This window comes from Meriones unguiculatus, chromosome 10 (genome assembly GCF_030254825.1).
Source record: "Meriones unguiculatus strain TT.TT164.6M chromosome 10, Bangor_MerUng_6.1, whole genome shotgun sequence".
NCBI classification, from domain to species: domain Eukaryota; kingdom Metazoa; phylum Chordata; class Mammalia; order Rodentia; family Muridae; genus Meriones; species Meriones unguiculatus.
In genome coordinates this window covers 86,871,763-86,899,305 of record NC_083358.1, presented here as the reverse complement: position 1 = coordinate 86,899,305, position 27,543 = coordinate 86,871,763, and the positions used below count along the sequence as shown (strand labels likewise).

Sequence of the window (27,543 nt, the reverse complement as noted above, 5' to 3'; positions counted from 1 at the left end):
CTTCGCGCGAATTTTCTCTTTCAAGGTGAGAACTGGTGATGCCATAGGGCCAAAGTGTTATCAAGTGAAGATGAGCTTCCTGCTCTGGTCTCTGGATCTGGGTGAAGTCTGGGTTTCTTTGCTTCTCACACAGTACCTACCTGGTACAGACACCGCACATCAGCAGACCGCTTAGCAATGCAAGTATAAGTATTTGTTCTCATTTCTGTGCTCTCCTGCCTGATGCCCGACAACAGACTCCTCTCCATCCCTAAACCAATTTTCTGTGCAAATGTTCACCTGTAAGCTGGTCTGGTTTTCTGACTTGGTGTTTCCTTAGAGACCCAGAGGTCCATGTATTTTTAGGTGGCTGGAGAAAGGGTCAAGAGTGTTTGCCAGCCTTCCTGGGGACCAAAGTCCAGGTTTCCACACCAACAACAAGTGGCCCACAACCAACTGGAACTTCAGGTCCCAGGGACACAACCAACACCTGCCTCTTGCATGCATGCAGATCCACACACTTGTAGGAGACATTCTCTCTCACATACAGACATTCATTAATTTTTTCCTACACCAGATGGCCTTATTTGTGAATCTGACCAAACAGGCCAACTTTACTCATGTAGAAAGACCAAGACACTGTTGAAGGAATGCACGTTCATGTACAACAGGCCTTGCATTCAAGCCCCAGAAATGGGGAAGAGAATAAATGGAATAAAATATGAAATATTTTTTACCTTTATTTTTTTATAATAAAAACAATATAAAATTACTCCCAGAAAATTTTAAGTGTGACACACACACACACACACACACACACACACACACACATCTTCAATTGTCTGGCAGGGTCTCTAAACTCTCTGAATCTTTGTTCTCTTTTTTGTTTTCATTTCAGTTTACAGATTCAACAACTTTTATTCCTCTGTCGTTAATTGTTCTGGGGGTTTCTCCTGCCATCTGTGACTACTATTGAGACTGCTAAAAATTATGTCTGTGCTTTTTACTTCTATAATTCCATTTACATCTTCAAAGTACTTTCTTCCTCCACCATGTATTAAATGTTAACCTACAAACATTACAAAGACAGGCTACCTGATTTGACATAGCTGCTCTTCCTTGCTAGTTCATAATAATGTATTTTTTTTTAAGTAGCTGCTTTCTAGCATAAATTTCTTCACTGCTCCTTTGTAGTCATTTTCAAAATTTCTGTCAAATTTCTGTCAAATAGTAGTATTGTGGCACTGAGGTTTTCAGGGTGTTTTTTTCAACATGATAAAATTCAATTTGAATATTTAAGAATGAGGTCATTGAATCATGAAGGCAAAAGACAGAAAAAGAGAAAGAAAAGAAGAAGGACGGAGTAAGGAAATGAATAATTTCACAAACACAATTTTTTTTTTGTTCTTCCCAGTTTATTGTTTTTCTTTTTTTTTTTTTTTTTTACTTTTGAAAGTATATCTTTTTTTTTTTATTTATCAGTTACATTTTATTAACTCTGTATCCCAGCCGTGTCCCGATCCCTCATTCCCTCCCAGTCCCTCCCTCCCTCCCTCCCTCATCTCCACCGTGCCCCTTTCCAAGTCCACTGATGGGGGGGACCTCCTCCCCATTCATCTGATCCTGTTTTATCAGGTATCTTCAGGACTGGCTGCAAAGCCCTCCTCTGTGGCCTAACAGGACTGCTCCTCCCTTCGGGGGTGGGGAGACCAAAGAGCCAGTCATCGAGTTCCTGTTAGAAATAGTCCCTGTTCCCCTCACTTTGGGAAACCAATTGGTTACTGAGCTACCACAGGCTACATCTGAGTGGAGGTTCTAGGTTATATCCATACATGGTCCTTGGTTGAATGTCAGTCTCAGAAAAGACCCTGTGCCCAGATATATTTGGTCCTTGTGGAGCTCCTATCCTTTCCCCATCAGACTAACTCCCCTTCTTTCTTATGATTCTCTGTACTCTGCCAAAGGTTTGGTCATGAGTCTTTGCTTTGAAAACACTGCTAGTTAGAGTCTTTCAGATGCGCTCAGTAGACTCCTGTCATACGTTCAATGCACATCCCATCTGTCTTTCTAAGCGAGGATCGATCATCTTACCCCATGTCCGCTCAATTGATTATCTTTTTTAGGTGTATAGATTTCATTATGTTTATCATATCTTATAGGTCTATATAAGTGAGTATATCCCGTGTTTGTCTTTCTCCTTCTGGGATATTTCACTCAGAATGATCTTTTCTAGATCCCACCATTTGCCTGCAAATTTCATGATTTCCTCCTTTTTGATTGCTGAGTAGTATTCCATTGTATAAAAATACCACAATTTCTGTACCCATTCCACCGTTGATGGACATCTGGGTTGTTTCCAGGTTCTGGCTATTACAAATAGAGCTGCTATAAACATGGTTGAGCAAGTGTCCTTTTTGTGTACTTGAACAAACTTTGGGTATATACCTAGCAGTGGTATAGCTGGGTCTGGAGGAAGCACTATTCCTATTTGTCTTAGAAAGCGCCAGATAGCTTTCCAGAGTGGTTGTACCAGTTTACATTCCCACCAGCAGTGGAGCAGGGTTCCCCTTTCTCCACAACCTCTCCAGCATGTGTTATCGCTTGAGTTTTTCATCTTGGCCATTCTGATGGGTGTAAGGTGATATCTCAGGGTCGTTTTGATTTGCATTTCCCTGATGGCTAATGAGGATGAGCATTTCTTTAAGTGTTTTTCTGCCATTCGATATTCCTCTGTCGAGAATTCTCTGTTTAGCTCTGTTCCCCATTTTTTAATTGGATTACTTGGTTTGCTGCTTTTCAGCTTCTTTAGTTCTTTGTATATACTGGATATTAGTCCTCTGTCAGATAAAGGGTTAGTGAAGATTCTTTCCCAATCTGTAGGCAGTCGTTTTGTTTTGATGACGGTATCCTTTGCTTTACAGAAACTTTTCAGTTTCATGAGGTCCCATTTATTGATTGTTGCTCTTAGAGCCTGTGCTGTCACAAACACAATTTTAAAACAAGTTACTAATCTACTAAACTTAGGGTGTATGTAGGTGTTTGTGTTAATGTGTGTGTGTGTGTGCTCAGTGTTTGTGTCTATGTGTATGTATGGGCTGTATATGTGTGTGTGCATGTGTGTTGTGTGTGTGATATATGTTGCTGTGTGTCATGTAACTGTGATGTGTGTATGTATGTCAGTGGGGAGTGTGTCTGTTTGTGATATGTTTGTATGTGGTGTATGGTATGTGGTATATCTGTATATGTGTGTTTATGTGTATGTGTGTAGTGTGTGGTGTGTATGGGTAGTATATATGTACATATGTGTGTATGGATTATGTGTGTGCTTGGTGCATGTGTGTGTGGCATATTGTTTGCGCTATATGGTATGTGATATATCTGGACATGTGGTGTGTGTGTGGTGTACATGCATGTTTGTCTATCAAGTATGTGTGTGTGTGTGGTCAATGAGTATGTGGTGCACTGTGTGACTGTGGTTTGAATGTAGTTGTGGTGTTTGTGTGGTGTGTGTATGTAGATGTGTGTGGGTTGTGTGTTTATGTATGTGTAGTGTCTGTGGGTTCATGCACATATATATCTCTTTGTCCCTATATTATTTACATACTGAAAATGAAAATTACAATTGCTGTTCAAGTCATTCTTTGGCAAGGTGTTTTTATCTAAGAACTAATCCTCCCATCCTTTGTGTTATCAGAGTCGTCTAAACATTTAAGTAATTTGAGCTGAGCTGGTTATTAGTGTTTGTGAATCTTAGATTTACAATACCAGCGTGCCTGGAATCTCGGCTTCAGTGTAACATCCAAGTGATTTTTATGAATAATTAATTGAATGCTATGCAAGGATCCGTCTTTCCATATTGTCCCCCTTCTCTCCAAATGTAATCCTACTTGCCTCAAAAGAGATGGAGTTTTGATTGTGAAATTTCTCCCAGATTTAGAATAATTTTCAATGCCTTTCCAAAATAACATTTCAAGCCTTGGACTCTGAAAACTAAGGTTATATGTTCACATGTATGCATTCTGAAAAAAAAATATAAATTAATGAAAATTTTAATTACCATTTCTCCATTAAATTACCATTTAATAAATGTTGAGCACTTTTTAGAACTCACAAGAAGTGAAGAGAATATTACTGTGCATTCCGAATGCCAGGGACACTCTGGTGCACAAGTGCATGGAGATTTGCAGGGCAGGTATCAGTGATGTTCGGGCAATCCCGCAGAGCTCAGCAGCCTGGAGTGGCCTTTAGAAAAATATTTATTTCTTTTTATGATATGTGTATGTGTTTTCCCTGCATGTATTTGTGTGCTCTATGTGCATACCTGGTGTCTGTGACAGCAAGAAGAAGAAGGTGTCAGATCCTCTGGAAGTAGACTGACCATGCCTTCTGAAACGCTGTGTGGGTGCTGGGAACCAAACTCTGATCTTCTGCAAGCACTTGTAACAGCTGAGGCATCTTAACAGATCCTAAAACAGTTTCTTAGGCACATATGAAAAAGTTGGCAATGGCTCTAGGTTTTTATAAGTCGGAAATTCTAAATGATAAAGCGTAAGTGAGAGACAGCTTTGATTATGGACACACTGTAAATTTTTAGATCAAAGGGTGTTATATTTGCGGTTAACCAGATTATGGTAGGTAAGTATATTTATAAAGTTTTAGGCTGGTTTTCTCAATTCTGAGAGAGTAGGGTTTTATAATATGAAAAACCTCTTCAACTAATGACATTCAATAGTCCAGTGTATTCACTCATAAAAGGTAACTAAGATATATATTGGAAGCATATTTGCAAGGGTGAGGAAAGATGCTCAGTGGATTTTGATGAGCAGTTGTGAGTCTTTCATTGTTAATGAAAATGAAGTGTGGCTGAGACTTTAGTAAGAAGATCCTGCCTCGGCACTGGCAGTAATTAGCTGCAGTTCTGAAAGAGTTGAGCCCTTTCAGAGCAAGTCATACACAAACTGTCTTATCTCTAGCTCTCCCTGGGTCTATGAATAGTGATGTTAGATTTTATGCTCTCCAACTGATGGGGAGACAGTCACCACTGTCTCATAAATATGAGGAACTATAAAATCCATAATATAACTCCTAACGTGCTAAAACCCCAGAGTCAATAGTTTAACTTAACTCATTATAACATGGGTGCTAAATTAATTCTTCCAGATGCAACTCTTTGTCTTGTGGATCTTTGGTTACCTACTCATGTTCTATATATTCTGTTGTAAATAAAGTACTTGTTTTATCCCAAGTGCTGAAGATGAAACCCATGCACTGAACTTGGTGCTCACATGCTCTGTCCCTCAGCTACCCACCCCAAACTGTCAATAAAATCTCCTGAAGCAAGTCTGATCTGAAAGTGACATCTGGTCCTATGCTTCACAGACAGACTCTATGACCACTGCAGTGTTGGGAGACAAGGCAACTATGGGTTAGTGCCTTTATAAAATATGCTCAAGGGAACCTTATCGCCCCCTTCACCAACTGAGAATGCATATCAAATGTCATCTTTGAAGAAGAATTCATCATTCTTATTCCAAACAGGATGGTGTCTTGATCTTGTTCTTCCAGGATCCAGAAAAAAAAAAAAATAGAGCCGTTTTCACAAATAACCATAACTTATTTTGTAATAGCAGTTTAAATGGTTGAGCACGTGTCTTTGCATTTTCTCAGTGTAGCATTTAACAGCCATTTTCTTGATATTGAATCATCAAAAAATTGTTTTGTGAACTAGGTGGTGAGTATTATATTAATAAAGGATGAAGAATGGTAAAAAAAATCAAAGAATTTCAATGACATAACATTTCAAAACATTTTCTGAATCATTTTCAGAATAGTGATGGCAGATTTCTCTTTTCTTTCATTTATTTATTTATTTATTTATTTATTTATTTAAGTTTATTCACCTTGTATCTCAGCTGTAGTCCCGATCCCCTCCTAATCCCACTCTCCCTCCCTCTTCTCCTATGCCCTTCCCCCTGTCCAATGATAGAGGAGGTCCTCCTCCCCTTCCCTCTGATCCTAGTCTATCAGGTTTCATCAGGCCTGGCTTCATTTTCTTCCTCTGTGGACTGTTAAGACTGCTCCCCACTCAGGTGGAGGTGATCAAAGAGCCTGACTCTGTGATGACTGATTTCTATGACAGCATAGAACAAGCAAAATTTCCCCTTGTTTAATCGAGGCTTTCCTTAGGAATGACAAAAAGAGGGTTTTCAGGTTAAATTTCGTTGATGTTGGAGACTAAGACCATTGTTCCCAACCATGTTACTTCAATATATTGGGGGGGGGGGAGCAATGAATACCTAGCACAAAATACTCACTCTAAACACCACAAAAATCTGTCACAACTATATGTGAGACTTTTATTCAGAACCCATTCACCTTGGCTTTGATAATCTTAGTATTACAGCATAATGCATGGTTCATTAGAGAATTGAGGGAAACTAATATTTTTTTTTTCAGCACATTGGACAAGGCAAAGGTTGCCAAGTGGAAGTACCAACAATGAAGATATTTGTTTTGGGTATTTATTTGGTTTTTGAAACAGGGTCTCTTGAATTACAAGCTTCTTTGAAACACCCTGTATAGGTGAGAATGTCCTGAAACCTCTAATCTTTCTGCTTCTATCTCCCAAGTTCTATAATTACAGATATGTGACCCAGTGTCCACTTTATGCAAAGCTACAGATTAAACCAAGGGCCTCATGTGTGCTTGGCAATTACTCTCCTGACCAACCTAATTTCCAGCAATTGTCAGTTTTTACGCAATCATTACGGTAAAATTAAGGTAAAAAATAGGAGACAATGTTTGCTACTTAATAAATGACAGGTGCATTACACTTTTATTAAGGATGCTACCTTCCTTAATTGTTCCAAGCCATGAGCTTTTCATTGAGATGCATATTAACTGCAGAGAAAATAATATTTCTATATGTTAATAATTATAAATGAAAATAACTGGAGCTATTTTTGAGGCACACAGGGGAACCATTTACATCCTTAAAGGATTAGTTTGCCATTAACCCCTTCATTTGAGTGGGTAGCCATACGAGAAATTTTAATTTTTTTTACATTAGTTCTAATAGCAAGTATTTCAGACCTACTGGGTTAAGAGGATTAAAAACCACTGTGATGGGTATGCATAGATCATCCTGAGTTTAATCCTTGTTAGAACAGCCTCACAGGGACAAGCTACTTGATTTCCTGTTTATTGATCAGGTGCTTCTTGATATTTTTAATCATGAAATGAATGAAACTCCTCAGAGATTATACCATCTTACATTTGTATGGTGAAGTTAAGATGTAGTATCACAATAATAAGTAGAACTATTAAACCCTATCTCCTTTTAATACCACTTAATATAAATGCAGAGGGCTCTATGAAGTTTTGATATAAATTAAGTATTTAGGATTATAGTATATATTACATATCAGTACTCATGTTTCCTCTCTCTTTATCCCCTGAAGTTGAGCCCTATGTCAACAATGAAATGATGGAGATTTTTACTTCTGTTTGTTTGAAAGGCAATTGAAGGTTTCAGTATCAAAATACCTCAGTTCTTCTGAGATTTTTAAAAGTATATTGCAAAAAGGACAGGGATAAATTTTCTCTATCGTTAGATTTCCCTGTGACTTTTAAACCATCATACCACACCCTACATTGTAGCCATGTAGCATCCTCCTGTTTAATTTTTTGAAAAAAAAAAAAAACAAAAAAAACAAAGAAACAAACAACAACAACAAAAAAACCAGAAGTAACCATCCACCTATTAAGAGATAGAGAATGGGAATGGATCTGGATGAGAAGGGAATTGAGGTGGGCAGGAACTGGGAGGGGTAAAGAGGAAGAAAACCATAATATGAATCTATTATGCAAAAAATAATCAATTTCATTCAAAGCAAAAAATCATTTAAAAACAGCAATCAACATGTATGTAACCTAGAAAGAAGCTGATGGAGAATTATCTGATTGGCTAAAACTTAGGACAGAATGCTGGGAGTTTTATCTCTGGTTCATGGATACTGATGCCTATTAAAAAAAAAAAAAGATTGGAGAAAAAGGTCAAGAAAGCATTTAGGAAAAGAATATAGAATTTATATCCTTTGCAGTACCTCTCTGTGTAAATGGTTTTGAACTGTTGAAGGGGACTCTAGTAAGACAGTTTATTATGTAATAAATTTACACTGTTTCGATTACTAATACATTCTTATAAAACAAACATATCCAGATAAAGGTAGAAACCAATCCAGAGTCTGTTCTCAGTTAACACATGATTTTGATCCAGCAAATTCATACGCACTTGAAAACTGAGTAAGTAAATTTATCAGAAAGTTTTGTCAGATAGTACCGTGATTTTAAAATGGTTAAAGTATCAAGATATGAATATGTTTAGTTTCATGAAGTACCTCTGTCCTTGTTGCACAGTGCAGCATTCCCCTTTGCTTGGCTGAGTCTTCCTCACTGTCATTTCTCTCTTCCGTCTTCTCAGCCCTGGGCTCTGGATTCTCATCAGGCCTTTTGTCCTTGCATGTTAGTGTATTGTTCCCTTTCACCACATTGTAGCCAGATTCATCTGTCCCCCAACCACCTGGGTTTGATGTTCCCTAATTTCTTTTCCACTTAAAATGCAGGCACGTTCTTGGTTTCTTTCCCATCTTACCACTGAAATTACTGTGGAGTTACCCATCAGAAAAGGCTAGCTGATGGCATTGCCCTGTCCACAAGAGCTCATCATCACACTAATTGCTTTTATGTGTGGGTAGAGCTGGATTTGACTAGACTGGCACACCAGGCCAGAGAAAAAGAACTTTCAAATAGATATTGTTGAGATATCTAATTAAGTGACTACTTGTGAAATGAAAGATTTTTAAATACTAACATTTATATAGAGAAATAGATTCAATTACTAATTTATTTCACTTGTCTGAAACAGTCACTGTATTTAAAGCAAAAATGTCAAAGTGAGCCCAACTTCTTATCCTTTTTTTTTTCCAGAAATTTTTATAGCAATCAACTTTAAATCAAATGATAAAATAAACCAGTCATTCCCTACTGGCTTATGAATATTATTTCATTACTATTGCTGAGTTTGAGCTATGAATTGGTTTTATGTGACACTGTTCCTGGGAGACCTTAACAAATATTTCATTTGAGATAAGAAACCAATGACAAATCAAAGGCAGAGTACTACAAAACTCCAACTTGGTGAATGAGTGGATTTTATCCAGGGTTACTTACAGAAGTATGGGTGAGGTGAATCCTCATGTCACCCCATCTTGGGTGACATGAAAGCTGAAGACCTGCAATGCATGACACAAATTCTAGGCAGCTTAACTGATTTCAGTCTTTTTTGAGGCAGCACACTTGGTTTTGACCCTCTTCCAGGAAGCTTGGCTGGTCTTCACCACTCCCAGAGAGCTCAGCTGATCTCTGCTCCTTCTAGTTAGCTTTGCTGGTCTGTTTGTCTTCTAAGATAGCATAGCTTGTCCTTGCTTTATCCAGGCAGCTGAGATCTGACCCTCTTCTTAGCATCTCATTTAGTAAGAAATTGTCCCTCAGCAGTCCTTATTGTGTTTATATGTTTTTGAAGGATAGAGCCTAGTATATCTGATCAGTTTCAGGAACTTCCTGAATCCTTTGAGTTGTTTATTTCTTGAGCATAATGAGCTTGAGCGTAGGGGTGGTGCATGACTCTGTTGGTGAATATGTAAACGTCAGAGGACAACTTTTAGGAGTTGGGTGGTTCTCTCTACCATAAGGGCGCTGGAGATTGAACTCAGCCCCTCACATTTGGTTGTAGGCGCTTGCTGTGTTATCCTGCTTTCTCATTATTTACATTTTTACCTGTCAGTGTCAGCTCTGTAGTGATACCTACACAAATTGTTCATTCTCTCTTTGTCATAACAAACCTTATATATCACCCACTAATTATCTTATCCATACACACATTTATTCTGTAAGTGTTTCTATACCTTCATTCAGTTAACATATGTTGACCATCTCTTTTTATAGCTGGGGCTATAAGGGGAATTTTACATAATTAATTATGTCTGCTCCTCATAGCAGTTCTCCAAGATAAATATTAGTATTCTAATTGCAAATTCAAAGGCTGGTTCCCAGAAGAAGTTAAACAATTTGGAAGGTCAAATTGCTAAGACATTTTGGCTCATCTTTATTTCCTAACATAGTCCTTGGGACATCCAAAGCACTTAACCAATATTTAGGGAGCAATGAATGAGCAAGACAGAATATATTTTCGTGTAGCTAACATTTGTAAGTGAACAGTTGAATACCTCGCATGGTCTAGATTTATCCTCATTTTCTTCTTTAGTTATAAATTCTTAGTAACTCCAGTGCTGTTGAAGAAATTATTATTTCAAAGAAGAAGGACCTGTAGTTAAAAGGTGTTCAGTGAACTTGCCTAAGATTCCGCCACTTTAAGAAGCAGGTTGGGGATATGGCATAGGTTCTGACCTGGGATCCCTGCTCATATCCACAGTTCACAATGAATATGAATGGACAGAACCTACACTGTTCATGATAGTGATTCGTGAAAGTAAAAATTTTGCTGACCTATTGAGAAAAACTAATTATAACTATAGAAGTGTCAGATTATAACTAACTTGATTTTCCTTGTAAAATCCCCAGATACCATATATTCAGTCCTCTGAAAACAATGAAACATCTTACTTTTTATGTTTATAGAAAAATGCGCACATACATGCACTTATGTATAAATGAATTACCAAATATATGCATGTACATATATACAGAGAAGAATTTAGCTATAGGCATAAACATATGTACATGGTGATATTTTCAGTTTCTGACACCCTCCAAATTTCCCTGTGTGATTGGGTATATGCATCTAGGAAGCAGTTGCTCATGATGTTTCTAAATGTTGCATTCTTCCAATGATTAATAATGTCAACTGAAGAAATTAGACATAAGATTATTACTATAAAATATATAAATTATATAAAATTTAGCTAGAAAACCCAGTTTCACTTGAAATGATGCAGCAATCAAATACACAATTATAGGGTCTTTTCTGTTATCTGTTAATCATATTTACAAAGATGTCTTTGTGTACCTTTTTTCAGTGTTTAGTCCTGTCAATACAGGACATGGAAATATAGAGATAAATCATGAAAAATGATAATTTAGATGTATTCTTTCCTGGAATACCATTTGAATTAACTCTTTCATTGCACCTGCAACTGTGCAAAATGAATCCAGAATCAGTAGTCTGCATTTTTTCATTCATGGTCAGGAGATTAAAATTGATCATAGGCCACACAAGGGAGTCCCCAGTTCTATCACAGCTCAATGTGGTTAACGAGACCATGCTTGTCTTCTGTTCTCCTTAACAAGTTACACATATTATTGATTCCAGGGTCGTCTGAGACTGAAAGGACATTGTGTGGCTTGACAATATTTTGCTACCTTTAAGAAATAAAGAGCTATGAGCCCTCATTGCAGCTGGGACAGGTACAGTTTAAGTTTGACAAATGAAGATTTATACTTTTTTTGAGCTGGCAGAATTCTTCATGTAGAAATAATGAATGAACATTTGATACTTGATTTAACACAGGTCAAATGACTTGCAGTGAAAGAATGAGAATAACACTTTAATTATTACCCTTTCCTCAAAATGAATTGATGATAGGTTTGTCATGGTACATCCGCGCTTTAAACAAACGAGTCGGGCATGGAGCATTCTTCAGAAGACATCATTTAAATACAAGGAGGCATGCTTTACCCAAAATCGTCTGGCAATGCAGAACAGAGAAGACTGGTAGGGAATAATTACCCACTAACCCTTTAAGTCTGTGTTCCTTATTGTGAATAAAACTGCTGAATGCCTAATCATATACCAAATTGTCAGGCTAGGTTAAATACCTATTTTCTTCTTCCTAACCATAAAATTGTGGATTATCTTAACACCACACACACACACACACACACACACACACACACACACTTGGGACATCCAAAGCACTTAACCAATATTTAGGGAGCACACACACTCAAACACACACACCACCCTGGACCTGGAGAGACAGGCAGTTTTAAGTGCCCCTCTGTGGGTTCTGGATCCTCAGCAGCAGCAGCAAGCATTCTGAGGAACTACATCTCTGACATCCATTTTACAGAATTATGGAGGAAGCACTGTGTTGAAGAATTTGAGCTGATTTATATCTAGTTTCTCTACTCACTGTGAGGTATTTTAAAGCACATTTCACTTCCCCAAGCCTCACATTCTCATTTGTTAGTGGGCCGGAAGGTACCAGCTTACTATTGTACCATAGATCAATATACAGAAAAACATTTCTAAGTCACAGAATGATCTTCAAAAGAAAGTTATTACATTATCCGTTATTAGTGAGCTTGTACAAGTTTGGGCACCTGTTTAAGATACTTTCTGGCAAAACATGGAGCTATACTAGACTCTGTTTCCCTTTAAAATCTGTAAAGTATACCAACAAAGCATCAATGGACACCCAAAGAAAATCAATAAGAACAGAAATCACCTATTTAAAACCTGACCCCAAAAAATGGGTCAAATCATTGGCTGCTTGGTTTATCACACCGAAGGCATTTGGGATATAAATTGTTATTCTATACTGGCATAAAAAGTGTGAACTGTATTGACACTCTCAAATGGTGTGTTCTACTATGGTGTAGAGTGGGTTACGTACATTTGAGTCTAATTTAATTTTGTGAATGTGTGAATGTTATATAACTCAGAGAAGCTAACTGATTTCTAAAGAGTAGAACAGAAGCGTGATTTTGTTTCTCTCATTTTGAACCTTCATCTTTGTAACTAACTATTGTTTCCTTCCTGACCACAGGAGAAAAAAAAAAGAAAAAAACATTAAATTTCCCCCATCTTCATGAATGTTTATAATTCAGCACCACCAAGTAGCTTAGGAGTGGGCACTCAAAGTTTTATTTGACAATGAGGAGAATGACACTGAGAGAGGGAGAAAATGTACACATCACACAGTGTGGTGGTGGTGGTCTGAACGAGAATGCCCCTCTCCATGGACTCATATATTTGAAATCTCAGTCCTCAGTGAAACTGCTTTAAAAGGATAAAGTGGTGTGGGCTTGTTGGAGTGACTGTGCCTTGTTGGGGGAAGGCTATCACTTAGGATCAGCTTTGAGGTTTCAAAAGCCCATTCTAAGCTATCTATCTATCTATCTATCTATCTATCTATCTATCTATCTATCTATCTCTCTGTCTGGATGTAAACTCTCATTCCCGTACTTGCCTGCCTGTCACCATGCTGCCTGTCATAAAGATAATGTATAATCCTCTCAAACTTTAATCAAGCCAGAATTAAGTGATTTCTTTATAGGTGTTGCCTTGGTCATAGTGTGTATTCATAGAAGTAGAACATGGCAGTGAGTATGGCGTGGGCTAACAGATGGAGCATTGGCAACAGTCCCAAGCGCTGTCAGGAGTCCTTATTGGCTTTGCTTTCAAAAACCATGTTAGAAGTGACTTGAAGAACTACCTGAAAAATATGACGTTCTGAGGGATTGCCAGGCCTGTGGAGGAGGGACAGAATGCCCTTGCCCGGACTTTGGATGCATCTTTTCATGGTTGTCAGAGAAGACTCTACCAGTTGCTTCCAGTCAAATATTATTTAAATTGACATAACTCTACTCTCCATCTAATCTAAACCATCTCTAAATTACACACAGAATCTGATGTAGATGCTAGTAAATAATATTTGGTTGGTATCTTGTAATAGTTATCAATAATCTTTATTTAAAACAACATAATTACTAATGTGGGTTGTTTAAAAAAGGAGAGGATATAATATGTATATTCAGAACAGATACAACTCTCTAAATGTATCACACTCATTATAGTTTATTGCGTGGACACACACCCCAATGATAAAGAAAGCTAAGATGACTGTACATCAGTAAGAAAAATAAATTCTTGGAGAGGACAGGAGGTCCACAAGGAGAGCAATAGAACCAAAAAGTTTGAACACAGGGGTCTTTCCTGAGACTCATACTCCAACCAAGTACCAGGCATAGAGATAACCTAGAACCCTGCACAGATGTAGCCCATGGTAGTTCAGTGTCCAAGTGGGTTCCATAGTAATGGGAACAGGGACTGCTTCTGACATGAACTGATTGGCCTGCTCTTTGATCACCTCCCCCTGAGTGGGGAGCAGCCTTACCAAACCACAGAGGAAGACATTGCAGCCACTCCTGATGAGACCTAACAGACTAGGATCAGAAGGAAGAAAAAGAAACCCTCCCCTACCAGTGGACATGGGGAGTGGCATGCGTGGAGAAGGGGGAGGAAGGGAGAGATTGGGAGGGAACTAGAGGGGGGATACAAAGTAAATAAAGTGTAATTAAAAATAAAAGTAAAAAAATTAAAAAAGAAAAATAAATTCTTAAGTATTAAAACGTTCGCATAAGCTAGAAATAAAAAGTGTTTTTAGATACCTAATTTTTCTGCTTTGTAGTGTTCATTGCTGTATACAATGTTCATTTTTTTTTTGGGTGTGTGTTTATCTACGTTCTATAGTTTGAAAAAAACTTTGAATTAGCACCTGCCATTGCTCAACTCCTAGGGTACCATTCTCTGCTACAGTCTTTATTGTATCTATCTTATCTCCTCATCCTCCAGCACCATCACTCTTAAAGTTGATGCTCTCTCTTGACCTTAATTTTAGTTTCCTTTTACGTTCTTGCCAGCTAGTTAGCTGTCATTCCTGGCATTTAGAACCATCTCTTTGTTGATAACTTCTTATTGTGTTTGTCCTGGCTACGCTTCCCTCCCCAGCTTCCTGCTTATATGTTTACTTATTTGTCTACCTAGCAAACAAATCTCTTATATATCTCACATCTCATTAAAGATATCAAAACAAAACAGGTGAACCTGTCCTCTTTCTTCACTTTCTCTGAGCCACAGTTAGGTGCATCAGTATGGAAATGCTCAGACTTAAAGTAGGAAGCTGAGACTACTTTAACATTGGAATACTCCTCAATACAGCTACAAGGTACCAAATCCTAAGAACTAGCCAAAACCATTCTAGGAATATGTTTGAATTCTCTGTGTCTTGGTTTGAGTTCATCTTTCCAACTCATTGATGTCCTCTAAGAGCAGGAGAGTAAAACCATACATAACTCTAGAAAATGAGAGCAGAAGTCTCACTTTTCATATAAAAATTCTATGAAGCACTGTAATTTAAATAAAAATTTTCAATCTATCTCAATACCTTCATATATGTCTTTATATAAATATATCATACAAGTTACTTTAGCTTTGAGTGAAATTTTTGTTCCTGTTTGACCACGCTTCTCCTGAGGTTTTATCCCCTGTAAAGCCATGTGAGCAGAAGCTGAAAGTCCTTCAGGTTGAGGAGCATAACAGATGTTTTTCTCTTCTTTTCTTTTTTCATCTGTATTTTTGTAGCATGCTTTTACCTTTTCCACTTCTGCCTCTTTCTACCAAGAAAACAAGCCCTGCTGACCACTACTACTTGTTCTCCTGAGTGGACAAAACGCATCAGCTTGTTTGATGAAATAGCTCCTTGATGCAAATTCTGAGGACTGATGTTCCTTTTCTAGTCCTTCATTGTAAGAACTACATATTTGTCACTTCAGGTTTTTCTATCCCAGTCCTTTTCCTTCAGTTTTCATGAACGATGTGTGGCCCACTCAGATTTCACTCATGTACTTTCATTTCATTGAACCTGGTGATTATTTTTCCCCAATTCTAGCAGCCAGGCATTGGCCCTGGACTCTCAGGATTCAGCTGACATAAATTTGTATCCTCCCTATCCACATTTTGCCACCTATCTCCTATCATGTAGCTTACCCCCTTTCAAAATTTTGGTTGTATGTCTTCTTTTTGCCACAGTGAAATATCTATATGCATCTAAATATTCTGAACACTTTACATGTTCTATAACATGTGGTATATTCAATAAATATTAATGAGGGAATATGTGGTTAAATAAAATAAACAACTAAGATTTCTCTTTCCAGAATATTATAATCACAATTCTAGGAAAAATCCTACATAATAGTAAAAACCATTGATATTGTATTATTTTCATTTTTTTCTCTTTGATTTAACCCATTATATACAACAGGTAGGTGATCTACCAATTTTTTAAAATGTGGAATACCAATATTTATGGGAATCTCAAGTTGGTTAACTTCTGTTGCTGTGGTGGTGTTTTATGTAAACATTTATACTACATATCAGAGAAAATATCAAGAATATAAGTATGAAAAGTGTAAGATTTTTTAAAAGTTATAACAATATGCAAAAGTCATCTTATGTGTTGGCCTTTTTCCATATGTAATTCTCATTGTTTTATTACTGTGATACTGAGAGACATTTTATAAATTAATCTCGGTGTAAAGCAGGTTTAAGAGAGAAAATCTTGACTTAAATTTTAAATAGCTGTTGTAATACAATGTAACACAGCTAGTCTTTTCTGAAGTTTTGTTTTGAATACAATTATATCTGATGCTAGACACTGCTGTTTCCTGCTACCAAGGCCTGACTTACAAATTCTTGCAAAAAGTGGTGTTCACTGGCTGTGTGTTATGAATGTCGGGTGTGAATAACTATATAATATTTGATATTCAAGGCCATGTCTTTGCTCTTGGAATGGATTTGGTATAGAGTATTGTAGTAAGTGCAAGTTGGGAGCTGAGGAATGGGACACTTCAACTATATTCAGACTAGGTGCTCTGTAAAGAGTGCAATGAGAGGTACCAACTCTTCTTCCATCTCACCCCCAACCCTACCACTGTCTCTCTCTCTCTCTCTCTCTCTCTCACCACACAATGCAATACAGTTTATTTTTTGACAGTCTTTGATTCTGTGAAAACCCAGGCAAGGTTAATAATGGCATTTCTAGACAATCTACATGTTTGAGATAGTGAGAAGCTAAGCCATGTGTTCCTAGGAGTGTTGATCAAATACATCCTTCAAGGATATTTTCTGCAGTGGAGCCTAGTACTACATGTCTGTAATCCAGCACCCAGGAGGTAAGGACCAGAGCATCAGCTGTCTACAGCCTTACCTTCACAGTGAACTATGGTTGATATGGGACTGCTTAAGAACTTTCTTTTGAAATAAAATCACAGGAAAATGTACAATTAACTGAAGAAAAATTTTAAAATGTTTGCACAATTAATTTTATTTTATGCATATAGATTCTTTATATGCATGTATGTATGTAACTATGTATATGTCTGGTGCTCCATATATGGATGCAAGGGTCCCCTGGAACTGGGATTACAGATGGTTGTGGTTACTGGAAACTGAACCTACATTCTCTGTGAGAGCAATAAGGACTCTTAGTCTCTGAGACATCTATCTAGCCCCACACACTTTTATTTATGTATTTTGTGTGTGCACACATGTGAGTATGCATGCATGTGTTCTCATGAGAGTATGTTTGTGCGCTTATATGTGTTTGTGTGCACTCGCATGTATGTGCTACAGTATAAAACTAGTAGTTGTCAGTTCTCTGCTTCTACCTCATTAGTCCTGTGAATTAAATTCAGGTTGCCAGGCTTAATGACAGACACTTTTCCCTGCTGAGCTACCTTGCCAGCCCAAAGCGTGATTTTCCAAAGCTGGGTGGGGGGGAGGGAGGGTCAACCCACGGGATTATTTGAATTTATATCAAACTATTCCAGTTTCAGATCTTTCACTGAACAACATATGAGTAATACTAAATAATTTCCAAATATATTTAGGAAAGATAATTTAGCATTTCTTTTGGTTGTATACACACTTCTTCTAAATACGACTTCAAGTAAGTATTTTCTTGGCAAGAAACATAAATTACAATAACGACTTAGAGTAAGATGAAAGACATTTACATGGAAAGAAATCATTTCATTTATATGAGGGAAACACAAGCGTGAGACTGACACAGGACCGACAGCGCTAAGAGGCTGCTCCACTGGGGTGAACAGCCTCATGAAAGAAATGTAAGCATACATCACAGGCCCCTATGCTTGCGAATTACACTTAATACCTGTAAAAAAAAAAGTGTTTCAACGATAGGCAGCTGTTTCAAGCCTACTTGTCCACAGGACTTGAAAAGGAGGTAGAGTTGTGTAACTGTTCTCAGTGTAGTGATGAGGAACCTGAGGTTTGAAGGGTCTTGTCTTGACTTGCGGTGAGCTATGTGTGCAGCTGAACCATGAGAAGGCCCTTTATTGCACGTCTGACGCGGTGCCCTCCGCATGCTTCTCGGGATGTTTCTGCCTCACTCTGCAGAGCTGCAATGTGGAGGACACCCTTTGAAATTCAAAAGGAGTCTTCACTCTCATGTCAGTTAAGTCCATGACCCCAACTTTTGCGGTGCGCCTCACCTCAGCTTACCCTAGTCCTTGTTTTGGCCTTAGATTGAGTCATTTAAATGCATTATCTAAATCCGTATTACGTTAAGAATTAAGACATGAAGTTTTTCCACATACAGAAAGCTAATTCTCACAATATGATCATAGAACACACTAGACTGGTTACAAATAAAGAGGTCACCTGTGCCTACATTAAAGAGTTTATTTCAATAAAAACAGAAGTATAATTCTTAAAAATACCTTTGAGAAAGTAACTAATACAATACAATGGAAGTGCGGTACATTTACTGGTGATTAACACATTAGTGACACTTTTGAGATTGCATTTTTAAAGGGTCTTCTTCCTCTGCAGAATGTGTGTTTATGGTGGCAGCTTTAATGTTGTTGCCTGCTGTGCGGTTCAATAGAGTATGTTTTTAGGTGGTTGGCTGAGGGTTTTTTCGTTATGTATGTCGATGGAGATAAGTGTTTTAATTACTTTTTTAATGTCTGTGCTTTTGTATTTTTTTCTCTTCTCTTCCCTTTTATTTCCTGGCGCTGAGATTACTGCCTCATCGCCACAGCAGGTGGCTGTTGCAAATTTGTTTTCTTTGTAAGGCTGGTAGATTTATTTCGTAATATAACTGTTCCTTTTTAGTATTTTATTATTAATGATTTCTTTACTTTGGAATACAGTCTACTTACACAGCCTTAAATACTAATTTCCTAAGACCATCTCAGAACTCCAATCATTAAGAAAAAAAAATTTGCCTGAGGCGTATTGCTTGAGTTTCCCTTACCCCTAGTTGACAATGTGAAGATTAAAATTTAAGGAAATTGCTTATAATAAATGCCAAAGGAGAAAACAAAACCAAGCAGAGAAAGGATGGAAGTCAAGAAGAGGAGGAAAGAATAAACCCTGGAGACAAAAACATACTTTAATGAATAATACCAAAAGTATACAGTTTTGTGATAAAAATGTTAGATTAATGCATGCATTTTAGAAAAAAGATTTTAATCAGACCTTGTATAGTACTGAAATTAAATTTTAATTATTAAAATAACTGCCAATTTTTAAAAAAATAGAGCCCTATAAAATTATAAAGAAGGAAAACCTTCATGTCTTTTCCAGGGAGTTTGTTGTATCCTGTCCTACAGATAAAACAAAAGTGAGATGAAATATTAATAAAGAAGTTAAGAAGTTAAGTGTCAATAAAGTGGCTCATATTCCATTTTTATCCTATGCATACATACTTCTTAAAATACTGTATTTTTAGTATGCTTGTGTTTTTTCTGACCTTGATATAACAAAGTTTTATATATTAACCATACTGCTATGAGAGATTTTTTTTCCTATTTTCTACATATGGTATGAAGGCTTTTTAAAGAAATGTTTGTACTTTATGTAATCGTCAATTTTGTTTATTGCATACTCATTTCTGACACTTTTCATAAAGTATTTTCTGTTTTGTTAATTGAACACATTACCTTATTTTGTCATCTTCAAATTTTTGAGCATAAGAAAAGCTCAGCACATAACATGGCTCTGAAATGTTATATGATTTTGTACAGAAATACCTGTATATTTTGGGAAATTAGGGTTTGAAGTGCTGGTTCCGTTTATAACGCTTTTATGAATCTTATCCTGTTACACTCTAAACAGTTGTGTGACATACACAAGTAATGTGTGTATTCGTAGTGGGAGAGCCCAAACGGCAGTTCCAGGAAGCAGATGTTTAATGGGGATTTGAAAAATCAATGAAATGAATATTATTGTGATCCATGGTGATCTAATTTCATAGGTGTTATATTGAATTGCTCCATTCTTTCTGAATTCCACCTGAACACTCAAGCTAACCATATTTACAGTGGTTTGTCAGGGAAAAGGCAGCAGCTTTTACTGAGGAAAGAATCACAATAGGGTATCATTGATCTGTTCTCTTTCTAATCAATGTATGGATCCCAGAATGATAACCCATATGGTACTCTTGTCCCTTGGAAACAAGTCATAAGTCCTTTGACTCTATAAATGATATTTAAGTGACAGATTAAAAAATGTTAAATTGTTTATAGAATTGCAGACTATATAGGGCCTTGAAAAGTTTGTTTGGTTTCAATATTATAATTGCAACATTTGGGGTTTAATATAGGAAAAATTTATTCTCACTAAAACACAAACACATGACTTTATTCATGATTGTATGCATGTGTTTGCATATCTAACATGGTATTTTAAATAGTTAACGCTAATAAACATCTTCTGTGTTTGAAAGGATTTACCAGCATTTTCTTTGTTGTTTAAATCTTTAATTTTCATGGTTTTTATGTTTTATCTATCAAAACAAACATGACTCAGACTTGAAAGTTTTCTTAAACTTACTGGAATGTGTTCATGTATTTTCGATTTAATTTTCAACCCAATTCCCATAGATGGAGAGATGGCTCAGTGGTTAAGAGCACCAGATTGATTCTTTTTCAGAGGACCTGGGTTTCATTTCCAACATCCACGTGGTGGTTTACACCTACCAGTTGAATCCAGGCCCAGAGGAGCCAATGCTCTCTTCTGGCCTCTTAGGGCACTGCACGCTACAGGCTGCCATATACAAAGACAAACACGGAAAAAATGAATACATCTTTACATACATCTCTTTAATAAGTCAAATTTACTTATTTTAAAAAAAGAATTCAAGAGCCACTATGTTAGGCAATTCATGAGTGTTTCTATAACGAGGAATTAAGGAGTCTGGAGTGCAGCTCACTCACCAGGTTTTTAGGCTATTGATATTTGAGATGCTAATATTATTCTTTCTGTTCTGAACTGAAAATCATAGTCACCATATGAGTCTCAACATCTGCTTTGATACCTTGCCAGATACAGTCTTTCAGAGGCCCTCTGTGATAGGCTCCTCTCTTGTTCCCTGTTTTCTCCTTCTTCTGATGTCCATCCCATTTACTTTTCTGAGTGAGGATTGATCATCTTACCCATGGTCTTCCTTCTTGCTCAGCTTCTTTAGGTGTACAGATTTTAATATGTTTATCCTGCATTATATGTCTAATATCCACTTACAAGTGAGCATATACTATGTGTGTCTTTCTGCTTCTGGAATACCTCCCTCTGTATGATCTTTTCTAGTTCTCAATATTTGCCTGAAAATTTCATGATTTCCTTGTTTTTAATTTCTGAGTAGTATTCCATTGAGTAAATGTACCACAATTTCTGTGTTTATTCCTCCATTGAGGGACATCTAGGTTGTTTCCAGGTTCTGACTATTATGAATAAAGCTGCTCCAAACATGGTTGAGCAAATGTCCTTATTGTATACTTGAGCATCTTTTGGATATTTGCCTAGGAGTGGTAAGGCTGGATCTTGAGGAAGCACTAGTGCTAATTTTCTGAGAAAGAGCCAGATTGTTTTCCAAAGTGGTTGTACAATTTTATTTTCCCACCAACAATGTAAGAGGGTTCCCCTTCCTCTGTATCCTCTCCAGCATGTATTGTCTCTTGAGTTTTTGATCTTAGCCATTCTGATGGGTGTAAGGTGAAATCTCAGGGTCATTTTGATTTGTATTTCTCTGATAACTAAGGATGTTGAGCATATCTTTAAGTGTTTCTTTGTCATTTGATATTCCTTTATTGAGAATTCTCTGCTTAGTGCTATAACCCATTTTTTAATTGGATTACTTGATTCATTGCTTAACTTCTTGACTTTTTATATCCTGGATATTACCCAGAGCCTACAACATGCTGCTTTTCATTTGAAAATAATAAAACAAATGCGTTTAAATGTTCTCAAAGTTTTGCAAATAAATTAGAGGAATTGCAATTGCATTTTACCTTTATTTGATTATTACATATTATATATATATATCAAATTATAATACATAACCTCTGAATGAATAAATATAAGCATTATATTAAAGAGGTAAAATGGATGAGTTGAAATGAAATAACATTTTGAAATGTGAAGACCTTATGATATCTGCCTTTGACTACATCTCGCTCTTCTCTCATCTTGAGGATAGTAATGTATCAATAGTGTTTGCTTGCTGAAGTCTTGTTTTTAAAGAAATTTGTCATAACAATACCCAGTGTTCTGAACACTGTTCAGGAAATCACTACCTAGAGCCTCATCCATTTCAGTAAGGCTTGTACTAGGGACTAGTTCTCATCTTCACTGCTGTATTCTCATCAGTGAGGTTTGTAGGACACTCCATAAAGACAAATTTATCTGGTGGATATCTTTCTCACCATGTTCAGCTGTTACCCCAGGAGAAACCTTTAAGCACACAGATCTCATCACATTTTTGTTAAATCAGATTAACACAAATAATTGACCCACTGAGGTCCCATAAGCAAATATCATTGATTCTCCATGATTGTTTAAAACAACCTGCCACAACTACAAAGAGCAAGCCACATACCTGATTCTTCCTTTATTAATTTTTGGATGAAAAATACATTACAGGATATCTAGTATCTTGTTCATGTTAATTGAAATGCAAAACTTGATATGAGCTTGAGGAATGTGGTTCCTATGAGTGCTGCTGTTATTTATCCAAAAGGAGGTCCTTTGGAAACAAAACAAGGATACATTTTTTTTTTCAAAGAATATCAAATATTGAAAAATCACCAGCATATGCCCAAGAGGAGCACATTTAAGAAGAAAAACACTTCAGAAAGGAAGTATGCTAGAGAAAACATTCACAAAACACAAAGGCCATCCAAAGACTCAGGCAGCCTTTTCTAAACCAGGAGATTAGAAGCTGGAGGCCGACTTGTCAGACCACAGAGGAAGAGAATCCAGGCAGTCTTGATGATACCTGATAGGCTAGGGTCAGATCCAGATCATAGGGGAGGAGGACTTCCTCTATCAGTAGACTCCAGGTGGGGGATAGAGAGTAAAGAAGGGGATGGAAAGGGACCAGGAGGTGAGAAAGGGAGCTACAACTGGGATACAAAGTGAGTAAACTGTAAGATGATAATAATAATAATAATGAAGGAAGAGGACGAAGAAGAAGAAGCTGGTCATAGATCTACTATGTGCAGCATATAGCATATAATCAGAATGTGGTTATTTTGGCAAGAAAATGGACTATATGCATTTGGAATGCTTCGTTGGAATACTAATTAATCTGCATTGATTATAACAAGTTCTAATTATAACTTTACCCACAGAAAAGACAGCCCCTATGAAGGCTGGGAAATGGCATGGTCAGTTAAGTGTTTGTTGGACAAGTGAGAACACCCACATTCACAGTCCAACACCCTTGGAAGAACCAGGCAAAGGGTTGTGCACCCCTTTCTGGTAAATCCCAGAAAGTGGGAAACAGAGACAGAAAAACTCTCTGGGAATTGTTGGTCAGCCAGTGTAGGTAAGTTGGTGAGCTCCAGATTAACTCACTGAGCTTACCTAAAAATAAATTAGGTTGACAGAAATGGAAGACGACATCCAACATCAACCTCTGGCCTTCTCATACGTGAGCACATGTACTCATACACACATGCACACACAAGTGAGGGAGCGAGTCATACAGACAGACAGAAACAAAGGAACTTTTTCTGTGACCTTGAGCATAGTTTTTTAGTTTGTGTGAGGTTCACTTTCCCCAAATCTAAATTGTGGATAGAAATAATGACATGTGGGCCATACTTCTTTAGATATTTTAAATGAATTAATTATACACATCCACTGCCTACCGGGCATTTATTGCACTGCTTATAGTCAATAAATGTTAACCAAGAGTTTTTGTATAAGCAGAATTTACTTTCTCATTGGGAGCAGCTAAGAATTACCATTTTCCTATACTTCTTAGGGACATGTTGGTTTGTGTAATACAGGCAGCAACAACCAAACCTTTGACAATTGCCCTTATAAGGAGCACCAATGTCCCATAGAGCCTTGGCAAGAAACTCCCATTAATGAGCAGCATGGAACTGTTTTGTTTGTCAAATCATTGTCCATCCCTCCTTATTCATAAACTCTCATCTTCCTACTGGAAGGTGAATTAAAAAGTCATTTCTGTGTCATTTTGAAATCACCTTCATGGAGACACAAATCTTATTTATTAGTATACCATTGATTCTCAGGGAAACCTTCCTTTGATAGATAGGGGTTTGTAACTTTCATTTTTCACTTAAGGTTGCCTCATTTTTCTTTCCTTGAAGAACTTTACTTAAATTTGCTAAGATTTAATACTTTCCTATGATTTAAACTTTATTCTTTCCTTAGGAGGTGTGAAGTTAGAAAGAATTTATAAACTATAGCTTAAATAAGCCTGTCTTAGAGCAAAGGCTCATTGAACATTCATTATGTACCAGGTCTCAATGACATATGAATTCACATCAGCATAGCTGATTTCTGAATCTTGCATTCATGAGAATAGTCCAGTTTTTACATCCTTAATTGAAATGGCGATTATCAGAGACTGTGAGGGTCTTGAAGTTCAGAGATATCTGGAAAAAAACAGAGTCAGTAGGCATATGTGCATGTTCGTTCATGTGAGAAAGAGACAGAGAGACAGAGAGAAACAGAGAGTCAGAGAGTATGTATTGACAATCTTATCATTTATCTTAGAAAATAGTCATTTTTAATATTGTGAAAAAAATTCAGAATTCTGTAACAAGCCAAAAGGGATCTCTCAGGTATAAGATGATGTTTACACACACACACACACACACACACACACACACACACAGAGAGAGAGAGAGAGAGAGAGAGAGAGAGAGAGAGAGAGAGAGAGAGAGAGAGAGAGAATGAGGTTCACAAGCCCAGACTGGACATGCAATTAGCAATTAGCACATAGCCCAGATTGGCACTGAACTCACTATGTAGTTCAAGAAGATGAGCTTTAGCTCCTGCCTCCTCCTCCATAGTGCTGGGATTACAAGCATGCTTTACCACGCCTGATTTGAAACTGAGACCAGAGCTTTGTGCATGCCATACAAGCACTCCTGAGCTGGAGTCCTAATGTTCAATACAGAAACAGGTTTTCTTCCCCCCACCCAACCTCAGGGAAATTGGTTTTCTTAAGACCTTTGGCTGATTTGCTCACACTAATGTCTTTAGTTAAAGTCTTACAATTATAGTTTTAAACAGCATTACCTACAGTAATACATAGATTACTATTTTAGTGCATAGCTGGCTCTGTAGCTCAGTCAGCTTGACATATACAACATTTGATCACAGGATCTTACACAAGATCGCAGAGCTGTTAAGTAGGTGAAGAGGGATTTACTCCAAAATCGGTCTAGTGACCAAGAACTGCTCCTGGTCACACCATAGCATTATAGGTACGGATCTTCCAAAGTGCCCGTGACAAGAACGTTAATGTTACTATGTTGAGACATAAGTTACCTGCATTAGAGACATGGCCTTCATGAGTCTTGGGACTCTGTATGCGACCTGAGCTGTGCAGGGTGCAGGGATAATTTAATCATCCTAAATCTGTCTAGTTACTGGCTCCTTTTTCATCTTCTTAAGCCAACATTCATAGCTCAGAACAACTTGCCAATTCCCTTTGAAACGTTTATAGGGAAACTCTGACCCAGTAAATGTTAAATCCATCATAGTGCCAAATGTAGATTCAAATGAAAGAAGTAGAAACCCAATTTTTTTACCCATGTCTTGATCCAAGTGAACAATGAATGAATGAATGAATAAAATTATTATCCTACCCAATATCAACTGATCAGTCCTAAAATCCTACACATACAGGTAACTTTGCATCGACTTAGCAGGTTTTATTTATGTTTATAAATATTTAAGACTGATACATATTAAGAATTATCTGTGTACTGTTATTTTTTGATATATTAATCATAACAATTAAAATGAACCATGAATTTGAGACAGAGCAAGGGGTGCAGAGTGGGTGTGGTTGATGGCACTGGTGGCCACAATGCACATGCTCAGTGGCCTACAGTCCTGTAGTATTGTCCTCCTGGTATTCAGATCTGTCTGGGCTCCAGGAATTGTTTGCGTGGACTCCATTGGTAGGCCCACAGCACAGGGGCTTCAATGTTGAGAATGCTGTTCCAAGGATCCCTATGTTGCTCACAGTGTGGGTGTGGGTGTGGGTAGGAGGGATCCGATGGACGTCTGGTTGCTAGTGTAGGCAGACCCTGGATCTGGGGCTCTGCAAGCACTCACTTGAAGGTGCACTCACTTGCTTGCAGGCCTAACCAGCAAGTACAGGGTTTACTCCTGTTCTCCACCCTCATATTCGGGTCTGCTGAGGCAAATGAGAATGTAGGAGATCCATCAGCTCGGTGGTGTCCACTGTTTGTACGCCAGGCGGAGAGACCTGTACCTGAGGTAGCCACCTCTGCTGTTTCAGTCACGAAGCATGGAGGCTCCTGGCTTGGGCTAGCTGCCATCCTGCTGCCACTGCAGACCTGGAAGCCTCATACAGCCGCCTGCTGGGAGGCTCATGCAGACACAGACCTGGGAGGCTTGCCTATGCTCTCTCACTCACGGAGCGTGGAGACTGGCGCTTGGGGCGACTGCTGAGCAGGGAGGCATGTGCTTGGGGTAAAGGGAAATACAGGGGGCGTTGAATATTCACCACTCTCAGTGCCTGGAGATGTCTATGGGTGACCTGGTTCCAAATGGTCCCAGCTCCCGGGTTGGCCCCTCTCCAACAGGAAGCCTCAATTTCCATGTTCTGGCTTCAGCTGCCCCTCCACTCACCAATTTCAGAGTTTCGGATCCTGTGCCCCTCAGATAAGGTGCACGCTGTTTGCTGCCATCTTGGACTCTGGTTTTCATTTCTTAAATATATAGTTCATGAGTACATGTTATCAAAGATTTGGAAAAGAAACACTAAGCAAATAGAATATCCATAATTATCAGAGATAATCTCAATATCAAGTGAGTGTTCTTTTATGTATTAAATTTGAGCTTGAATATGATATAGTATTTTTAAAATACACATTATAGGGGCAATTATTTTTTTCTTTCCCCCTTTGGGGAAAAGAATTTGGAAATAGAATTCATTTAGTTATAACATCCTAGTGTTTGTTCACCCTTCCTCCTAACCAGTGACTCTTGCTTGTGTCAAGTTGAATAAAACCACCTAGTACAATCGTATTATCTACATTTATTTTTTGGTGTGTGTATAAACATTTTCTCCACTAACAGCCATATTATTTTGAATATTGTCTTTATTTTTCTAATTTTAATAATCATTTAGTAAAGGGATTGCTAATGATATTATTTTT

General features: G+C 37.6%; 1 protein-coding gene across 4 annotated transcripts in view; it reads left to right on the top strand.

Annotated features, from left to right (window-relative positions):
* The window catches only part of Dpyd (dihydropyrimidine dehydrogenase), a 925,939-nt gene that overhangs the window by 359,277 nt on the left and 539,119 nt on the right, over window positions 1-27,543 (top strand). The gene's annotated exons all lie outside the window — the stretch shown is intronic.